This window comes from Trachymyrmex septentrionalis, unplaced genomic scaffold (genome assembly GCF_001594115.1).
Source record: "Trachymyrmex septentrionalis isolate Tsep2-gDNA-1 unplaced genomic scaffold, Tsep1.0 scaffold44, whole genome shotgun sequence".
Lineage (NCBI taxonomy): Eukaryota > Metazoa > Arthropoda > Insecta > Hymenoptera > Formicidae > Trachymyrmex > Trachymyrmex septentrionalis.
Window position 1 is genome coordinate 1,830,891 of NW_017305611.1, and position 9,915 is coordinate 1,840,805.

Genomic DNA, 9,915 nt, shown 5'->3' on the forward strand with positions numbered 1-9,915 from the left:
AACGTAACATTTGTAACGTAAAACATTTTATTTAGATAAGACTCAATATACAGCCGTGTTCCGATTTTTGTTGCTCAGGCAATTTTTGGGCAGCTAGGGAAATGTAAAATAAATCGTACACTGCGCGCTATACCGATGCATGAAAAATAAGAGGTATTTCCTTTCCCTGTTCTACAAACAAATTGGAACATGCCTGGAAGCCTATACTATGCGCTGTAATGGAATTTTTTACGAGCGGATCACGCATCTCTCCGCGTGTTCCAAACGTATCTATGCTCCGCGTCAACGAATTTTGCGAATATCAGCACTGCCATTTTTCGATCAGACATCAGCAAAGTTATACATTCACGGTGCTCGATGTATCAAACGGTTCGTGCTGTGGCGCGTGAGGTATGCGCCGTATACAGTGAACAAAAGATAATGGCGCGATAAGAATTCGAAGCGTGTCGATAGAGTGTCGAAATTCAAAGTGTGTTGGTGAGCCAAAGAACGATATGTAATGCTCGCAGGCAATAAATCGACAAAGTGAACTTTCAGTTGAATCCCATTGGAATATGATTAAACCTTAAAAAGCAACTAGAATCATAACTTAATATTTATTGTGTGAAATATAAAATGGATAAATACGTATTAATATTTTTTCGATTATTCAAAGGATCTTATAATAACTTCTTTGTTTTTCTACAAAAAATATTAAGCCGAAGATCCCTTCTAATGATCGAAAGTATCAGCATTTATTCATTCTTGTATATTATTACAACACTTTCTGAGAAAATAAGCGCTTATATCTAAACTATCGTGTTTTAAATGCATTCTGATTTTTATTTCAAAGACGCAATTTGAAGCTGCTGATTTTTCTTCAATTACTAGTAACGGATAATTATAAATCGCAGAATCGTGGCTAGGATAATTGCATTTGCCGGTGATTTTAGCCAAAGCGTTCCTCGACAGCGGTGGATATAATTCTCGGTAAATGCCAAGGATCGAGTTAATGTTAACGAGTGATCTTTCTCGATCGCGACATCGCGTTTCTATCCAGTAACATCAGTTATATTCGAAAATAAAAGTGTACGAAGGTTAAACGTGACGCATCCAGGAAACATTAGGAGACGCTCCTAAGCTTTTACGAGGTACATAATCGTACATGTGGTACAGTCGTATCACGAGAATGTATTTGTCAAAGTATTTTATATTTATGTATTGATAAAAATTCTATATGGGTACCACGGTAAAAAATGCAACAGCACAGCGGCCTCTCTTATCTCCCACCGCCGAGGTCTCCGTTCCTTTTAGGTAACATGTCAGGTGTCAAGACCCTGAAACCTCCTTCGCGAAACAGGAAGATCGAGTGAGAAGGCTCGTGACAAGGTTGGAACTGCAATTTGTGGCCCGACCGGTTGCGAGCGTGCAAGAAGTGCGCTTCTTGATAAATATCATGCCGTTAATATGTACAGGTACGACGTAGGCATTAAAACCTTTTCCGCGGCACGAGCGTCGCTTGCAAATGAAAAATCGCGCGAATAACGAAAACGTAGGGTCGTCTCGACAATTCGTAGAAATGCGCTCAATAATTATGAGACGAAATTGGAATCTCATTGAGTTGGCTGCTTTCCATGCGCAGACTAACGACCCTTTATCTGATATATCGCTCCCGAAAATAGAAGACAGGGTCTTCGACCTCTCTCGGTTGTATCGGATGTTGACACTGCCGGCTGACGTGGACGACTCTGTCGTGGAAAGTTAGTTGATATTAACGTAACCGGCTAATGAATCATTAGCGTCCCTATTAGCCCATTAATGTCTCTTAACCTCTAGAGGTCTGTGCCATATCCGGTTGGGTTAACCGCATGGGAGCAGATGATACTGGATGCACTTACGTCACATACACGACTGCATCGTGCATCGGACTTCGTGTGCGCCAACTGGCTGCACGGTACTTCTGCATTTTTTTTCCGCAATCTTTTTATTATTGTCGTAACTGCTTTTTTTCTGCTACATTTTCTCTTTATTGCATGACTTACAATTTACTACTAGTTCAGACTCGTAATTACGAAGGACTCGTACACAATTTCATATTCACTTTAAATATTGTATTTATTTAATTCGTCGTCGTGTAAAAAAATGTAAATAATGACTCACGGTAAAAAAAAATGTGGGAACAGTTGTCATAAACTTTACGAGCGGATAACAAAATAACGTAATATTCATAAAACTTCTTTATTTATTTATTTTTTTTTTCATTATAATTCTCTATAACTGTTAATTAAATTTATTCTTAAACATAACGCGAATATCCTAATTTAAATTAGAACGTGCTACTTAATTCACGCCAGTTTATCAGCTAGACATAAAAAAACACTAGACGTAAAAAAAAATGAAATAATTACGCAAATCCCGTTCGTTAAACGACGAAGCTGAGTCGAGTTTTTACCGAAGCTCCTACGAAGATGCTCGCGCTTGACAAAAAAATTTCCAAGGCGCACATACAAGACCGTACAATTTACGCGAGTCCGTCTTGTTCGTCGGCGAATTAAGGAAGCTATCTCGCTCGCTCAAGATCGCTCGTAAAGTTTATGATAACTGTTCCCATATTCTTTTTTATCGCGAGCCATTACCGAGCTCCAGGCAGATACGCACGATTCTTATCTCCCGAGAACGTCCCGCGCTGCGCGGGCACCCCACGACGAATTTCTCGTTCTGTCTCGTTACTGAAAACAACGCGGAATACATATAACGCGGCCATAAAGTACCTCGTAATCGAGTTCATCTTCGTGCGATTTATTGCTGATGCATCCGAATTCCCGTCTTTCTCTCGCGGGACGCAGACACATTACCCGGTGCTCCTTCTCAAGGATTACTCGCGCGTAATGGATACACACGCTGAAAAACGGTCGACGTGGGAATTCGCGCAGTCCCACTCCAATTATATGCGACCGTCTCTCTCGAGAACTCGCGGGAGCCGACGAAATCACTCTCGAAGCAAACCGAGACCTGGTGGAAATAATAACTGCGCAAATACGGTATACCGGCTGGATTGCCGCACGACAATGATTCGTCCTAAACGCGTACAGATAGATAAAGTTCGCGCAGCTCCGTCACGTCAACTCCGGCTCGTATTAAACGACGGGCCGCGCGTGACTCTAATATTCATCTCTGTCAAGGACTAAATGGAAATCTACGGGTTATTCGGCCTGTAACCTCGACTTTCGCACGATTCTGAGTCACCATTAAATAAAGATCGACTAGCACAGCGGCGAATGTTCACTCTCCTTTTAGATTAGAAATATTATATTGTATAAGCCGGCATGCTTCTCAAAGTGTACGTTAAAGTGTTCGTTATGTTTGAGAAGAAACTTGATTGAAAGTTGAGAGAAGGAAAACAAGAAAGGGATCTATGGTTGTTACGTTAATGAAGAAATTGTTATAATAAAATAACGAGGCAACGCAATTGCAACAGGTTTTCTCAATTACACCTATGTTTTGTTTGATTTAAATGTCATACTAAACTTTTGACCAGTCGATATGAAAATTTTAGTGGAAATGATTTTTAGAATTAACACTATTATCTTTTAACGCCAATATCGCCGCCAGGCATCGAAATTTCTGTTTCACAACTCTGGTTCTGCACGATCAGAAGCAGCTGCGTATCGCAAACTTCGGCGTGCTCACGTGTTATTTATCCTTTCTCAGAGGGTGATAAGCCACGTACGTTGAACGTGATCGTCCTGTCCAACAGCTCGTGTTTCCAGGGTGGTTAAACTACGCCCGACTTGCATCGGACGAACATGCATGTGCACGATGCATTTGCTACGATGTCTGGTTCGGATTATTCATCCTCTCTGAATCGTAAAAAATGAATTGATTATTGCCTTATGCGAGCGCCTTTTTCCGCAACGATTAGTCATCGGGATTTGAATAAGCGCATAAATCGCGATGTTGAATACGAAATCAGAAATGTCGCCAGCGGGAACTCAATGTATTGTTAATAATGTAAATAATTGGCATCTATAAAATTCGTTGATCGCGAATTCTTTAACGGTATAATTTATAAGTAAAATCAGTCGTTAACTTGACGAGCAAGAAGTTGAACCTGTGGAAGTTGAAAAAAAAGAACCTTGGCATGTCGTATATTATTGACAGTATTGAAATAACGATTAGATAGTCTATCAAATTCCTTCGGTATCTACGGAGTTATTAACGTTAGGTGAGGCCCCGTGGACGACCGTGAGCAAGAATCTGGTCGTATACGAGCGGATGACGTCATGCGGCGGCAACCTCCGGCAAGCAAGGTCCGAACATCCTCGGTCTCTCTTCGCCAACGATAACCTGTTTTAGCGCTGGAACTAATCGGCAAGTTCTCGGGGTCGTCCGACACTGTCTCGCTTTAAAGGTCTCCCATGTGCCCGGTCACGAACGCGAGTTTTTATACAGTGGGACTGTGCCTTAGAAGCATCACACCGCTCGTCGATCGTCCACTTAATCCTTGATACTTCTTCGAATAAATCCAGCTGAAGACATTATTTATAAAAAAAAAAACAAAGATAAACAGTTATTGCTTCTGATTATTATCACTCGGAAGTAAGTTACGTCAACAACAACTTGGATTAAACCTTTGCTATCTTTCTTTGTATTAAATTCCAAGAGTAAGTACAATACAGTTGAAGAAGATAAGTTCGATCGATGGAAATTTTTATTTCCAATAAGAAAGCGTGCCCGATAAGTTCGGATACAGCACAGTGTTGATTGCGCATTGTGCGCAAATGTAATAGATGGAAAAGGAAAATTTTTTTATTTTTAACGCGCGCGATCACTCGCAACTACCTGCGACTCTCGCGGCTTGTTATCTTCCGTACATAAAAATTAGCGCACGCTTTGCGTGCCTGCTAATTGGAATGTATACAACGTAACGTAGAATACGCATTCGAAAAACTCGCTGATGCAGCGATGCTATCGTCCGCGTTACGTCAATTAAATTCCTCCTCCCTGATTGTTTTCATCGCTATCGCGTTTGCGACGATCGACTCTGCGTACTCCAGCGGGAAATAAATTGCGCTGGCTGACGCGGCGTCATTATGTCATCATCCGTGCAGGTATTCCTGCGCAGTTTAGAATCGACTTCAGCCTCGGAATCGGCGGAAGGTGAGACGTGACATCAGAGTTTCTGGGAACAGACTATTCCTTATTTCCCGTTCGCACGGCTCGGCGAGGTGCGTTGTAAAAATATGGACGGACACGTCTTGAAAAGCCTCTAGGGCCAGTCTACGTTGTCGAATATTCTTTTTTCATCATCCAAGTGCTGAGGCTGGTTCTAGCATACACGACGAGCGCTCGCTTGTGCCAGTAAAACTTTAGAAAATTATTTATAACGTATCAAGTAAGTGTTAGTTAAGTTTTCGCTAAGTATTAGTCAATTGAAGTCATAAATACATATTGGATATTTTTAATATATATATATATATATATATATATATATATTTATGAGAGAAACTTCAATTTCTATTTAAATATCTACAGAAACGAAAATAAATTCTGTATAATTAGTAGTCCAAATGGATATCATTGTATGAATTTAAGACGATAATCGCAACTCTCTGTCTGCATGATTGCAGCACGCGTCATTGTCGCAAGTAATCGCTGTTCTCAGATCTTTGTTAGAGAGCTAAAATGAGAGCTAGTCTTTTAACGCGTCGGTGGTTTTTTTTTTCACACGGAAAAAGACTTTGCTATAGTGACGCGAGAATCTTCCATAATTGTCGCCGTAAAGTGCCCAGACGAGACTTGCAAATATCGCTAAGGACCTGCCACTTACTACACTCGGAAGGTTACTCAAAAGATTTCTTCTCCCTGAGTCCCGCGACACAAAGCGTTTTGCATAACTTCTGACGAAGAAACTAAAAACGTTTTCTTTAATCGACGTAGTTTCTAGAGACTGTGAAAAAAATTTGTGCAAGACCTTGCTATTTACATAACACATAGCGCAATGTTATCTATCCATAAATTATTGTTCTATTTCTGTAGAAGTGATTTGCCAATAAGTATCACTGTAAATTTTCTATTCTTTTTTAAACATAAGAAAATTCGGAAAATTACATATTAATAAAGATCTGTAATCGATTATTATATTTAAGACTATCTTAAGTATTGTTTTAAGACATTATAAGCCACTCAAAAAGCTTTATTAGCATCTTAAGATATTACTTAAGACTGTCTTAAAATAAGAACTAGAATAAACATACTTAAAACTTAAGAACTACAGAAAAATTTTCACTATTTTTTGTTATATTGCAAATATATCGATATAACTTCAACGCTTCAAAGATTACACATATTTTATAATATATGCGAGTTTATTGCTGGAGCTGTGACAACGTTTGTTATGACACTCCCAGTTATATAACCAACTGACGTTTGCCGATAATTAATTATTCAGTGTAAGCTGCGTCGTTTGGTGATAATTATCATTTATTACATGTATTTATCATTCATTCAGGCACGAGTAATTTTCCTTTAAAGAAGTCGAGTCGTCATAATAAAAAATCAGACGAATGAACTCATGAGAAAGCAAAGTATTTTCGCAAATAAAGGAAATTGCTTGCGTCAATACAATGTACTTATTTTCAAATCGCATCGATATTCACACAGAGTGAACCTGATTTAATCGCAGATTTACCATCACTATAAATACAATAAAACATTTGCTGTCGCAATTTCTCAACGTATTTGGGATTAGAATGTTCGCGTATCGCAAAATGATCTTGAAATTGCGACACGTGTTACAGATAGCTATGCATTTATTCGAACGCGCTTTGAAACGTTCCTAACGATTAATGTCTGCTAATGGCTGGTAACTGACGTGCACCAATAAAGATGACTAACGATGTGAGTGAGTTGAGGACACGTGGGTGGAATTTAACGACCCTCTGCATTCGTTAAGAATGACGAATTTATCGCCGTACGACAGTAGCACGTTATCTTAAACATATCAATTCCATTAAAGTTTATCTGTACATATTACAATCGTGAAACTGAAAATTTGTTAAAACTCGATTTAACCAGTTGACGTTACTTCTAATAAAGCTCTTTCATTTCAATATTAACTGTAGCTAGTTAAAGCTAGAATTTAACTCTCTAGATTGAATTAGTTAAAAGCAATATTGACGAAAAAGGGTTTTGTTCGAATTAATTTTAACGAAAATATGATTTTAATAAATTTCGAATTTTAGACTGTAACGTACGACATGCGACAATGTTTAGATTATTTAAAAGTTTGATATAGAAAAATACGAGATAGAATCATAAAATCTGTTCAGTTTCCACTCCCGCAGGCAAAATTTCGTTTGCAAAGTGGTTTTGTTTTTTGATCATAAAACAATACATGAGGAATATCACGCGACCACGCGTGAAGCACGCAACGACTCTCAACATGCAACACGACGGCATATGTATGCGACGGAAGATGGCGGAAGTGAATTTTTGCGGAGAGGCATCTGTTTGTTATTCGACAGCTGTGTCGAATGACTAAGAGACTGTGTGTGTGTGTGTGTGTGTGTGGGCGAATCATCAGCCCTGAATTGATAGCGCGTGCATTCCCCGAGATAGAGACTACCTATCTATCTATCTACCTACATACCTTCTTCGTATGCAAACTGCAACTCTCGCGATGTCTAGAGTTACGTGATGAGAGCGATTTCCAATTCGCAATCTCTAAGAACCGCTTATCTGCGTTTTCACGGAGACTTTGCGCTACTCGAGAATTGGTTCTTTCTCTCTTTTAAGAAAAAAAAAATTCGCAATTATTTCATTAAATTACAACAATGGTTGCAAATATATTATATACAATCGTACATTTAATTTGCTAGAATTATAATTAAGCCTGAAGGAGAAAGCTAAAGTAAGAACGGTTGCTAATTACAAGAGCTATATAGGGCAAATTGCGCTGAGGGAAAAATTTCTCGATAGAAAAAAATTCACGTAAGTTGCGAGAGTGTAAATCCTTCGTAAGACGCGTCACGAATTTGCATCTCTTTCGTCTTCTCTCGACGAAGTTTTCGCGCGGGAAGTTCTATCAAGCTTACATATATAGAGACAGTCTCTTTCGAGTTCTCTCATTCGCCAAGTTGAATGCTCTCGCTTAACAAACGCTGTCTAACGAGTTCCTCCCATCTCTTTTGTGTCGCGAATCGAGTCGCCGCTGTCGGCTGGTATTGTCGAAAATAAATCGAGTCGAGTAGGTCGATCGTTTTGCACACGACAATCAGCAATCACGTCTCGGGTATTCAAGCCGCTTTGCTACAAAATTGACTGCCACTTATATAATTAGCAAACTATCGATGTCTATCGTCGTTCATCGCTTACTCTCGATATGAACTCCAATTAGAATCGCGATAATCTCTACGAGATCGCTTTATGGTATTTTACTTATATTGTAGCAAAACGGCATTTCTAATTTGCTTTCAGATAATTTCGAAGTAAGTTTAATCACGCTTAATGCATTTAATTAAACACGAACGCTAATCGACGTCGTTAGAAGTTGCATCAGTAAAGATATTAATTATAAAAAGTTTCAATGACATTATACAGGATATTTCTGTCAACGTTTATGATTATGGAAAGTCAGTTTGCGCGGTTTTTATTTTTCTCCAAACAAAATTCTCTTTTTTCTGCAAAGAGTTAATTATTACAAATTTTTATTTTTCAATATTCAATTCACTGAAGATTTGTTACGGTTATTAACAAAGATACGCGTAATACGACGTTCCTTCGTGCAATCATTTCTCGAATCATCCGCGTGTAATGGTAGAACTAAAATTGAGTGAAAGCGAGATAAAGCCACACTTGAAGTATATAAAGGGCACGTATTCATGCATCAAAATCTGAAATGCGTGAGAAGGCATCTCTTTGTTCCCGCTATCTCGGTTGCCAAGCTATACGAATATCCGCGATATTAATACCGCTCGCAGAAACTCCAACGCCCACGAAAAGAGAGAGAGAGAGAGAGAGAGAGAGAGAGAGAGAGAGAGAGAGAAAGAGAGAATTTAATATAAAAATATTCTCTCTTGCCGCCCATCGAGATTGTGTAAGGATTTCCTCATCAATCCCCTTCAAATTCTTGTAAAATATCCCGATGCACTGTGCATGACGTGAATCAAAGCTGATTACAATGAGAGCGTAACTATTCTATAATGAATCGTGTCGAATTTCTTTATTCGGCTAACACAACACTCGGCGTTAAGACCAACCAGAAATCAATTCGCCGGACCGGAACCAAGCGGCGAGGAATTAATCTCATTACATTGCCGGTTCGTTGCGCCGTTCCATTACGCTGTCACACGAATCGCACGCTATTATGAATTACGCAATTGGCTTTTGCATTACCGTGGCGTGTGTGTTCATCTCCCGAGGTGAATTAGTTACCCTTATCCACGGCTCGTACATAACCGTTTGGGGAAGGAACTTTGCTATATACGCGCGTATCTATTACGGAAAAACGACGGGTGCGGCCGAGTTTGCTTTATTTTCAGCAACTCGCCGCCTACATCCCGAAGCTAATGAAAATCCACTACATCATCCACGACTTCTTCCCCGTACGTGCGAAACTCTCGAAACGCGAATAGTCGCGTAATTCTCTCATGAATTTAATCCCTCGCGAATTTTATTCTGGTAATGTAATATAATCCGATATTAATCCCATCCGCCGCTTTTTGCCGGTTCGTATAAATGAACTGACGAAATGTAGACGCGTGTGCATCCGTACACGATGATACGTCCGCGATGCGTGCACGCACGTGAAATTCTTCGTTGGCAGAATCTGAGGTACGGCTATTGCAAAATCGTACGTTCGAGCTTCAACGATCGATCAAACATATTATATATTGGCGATGGTTATAATAAAATAAAATAATACGCAACGGCAAA

At 39.4% G+C, this 9,915-nt stretch overlaps 1 protein-coding gene across 2 annotated transcripts in view; it reads left to right on the plus strand.

Moving 5' to 3' along the window:
* Positions 1-9,915, plus strand: part of LOC108751334 — a 47,417-nt gene that overhangs the window by 17,580 nt on the left and 19,922 nt on the right. The window contains exon 1 of one of the 2 annotated variants that reach the window (XM_018491442.1): positions 5,131-5,374. The exons of the other annotated variant lie outside the window; for it this stretch is intronic. The gene's annotated coding sequence lies outside the window, so the exon portion shown is untranslated. Of the gene's footprint in view, positions 1-5,130; positions 5,375-9,915 lie in introns of those variants that run through there. 2 annotated transcript variants of the gene reach the window in all.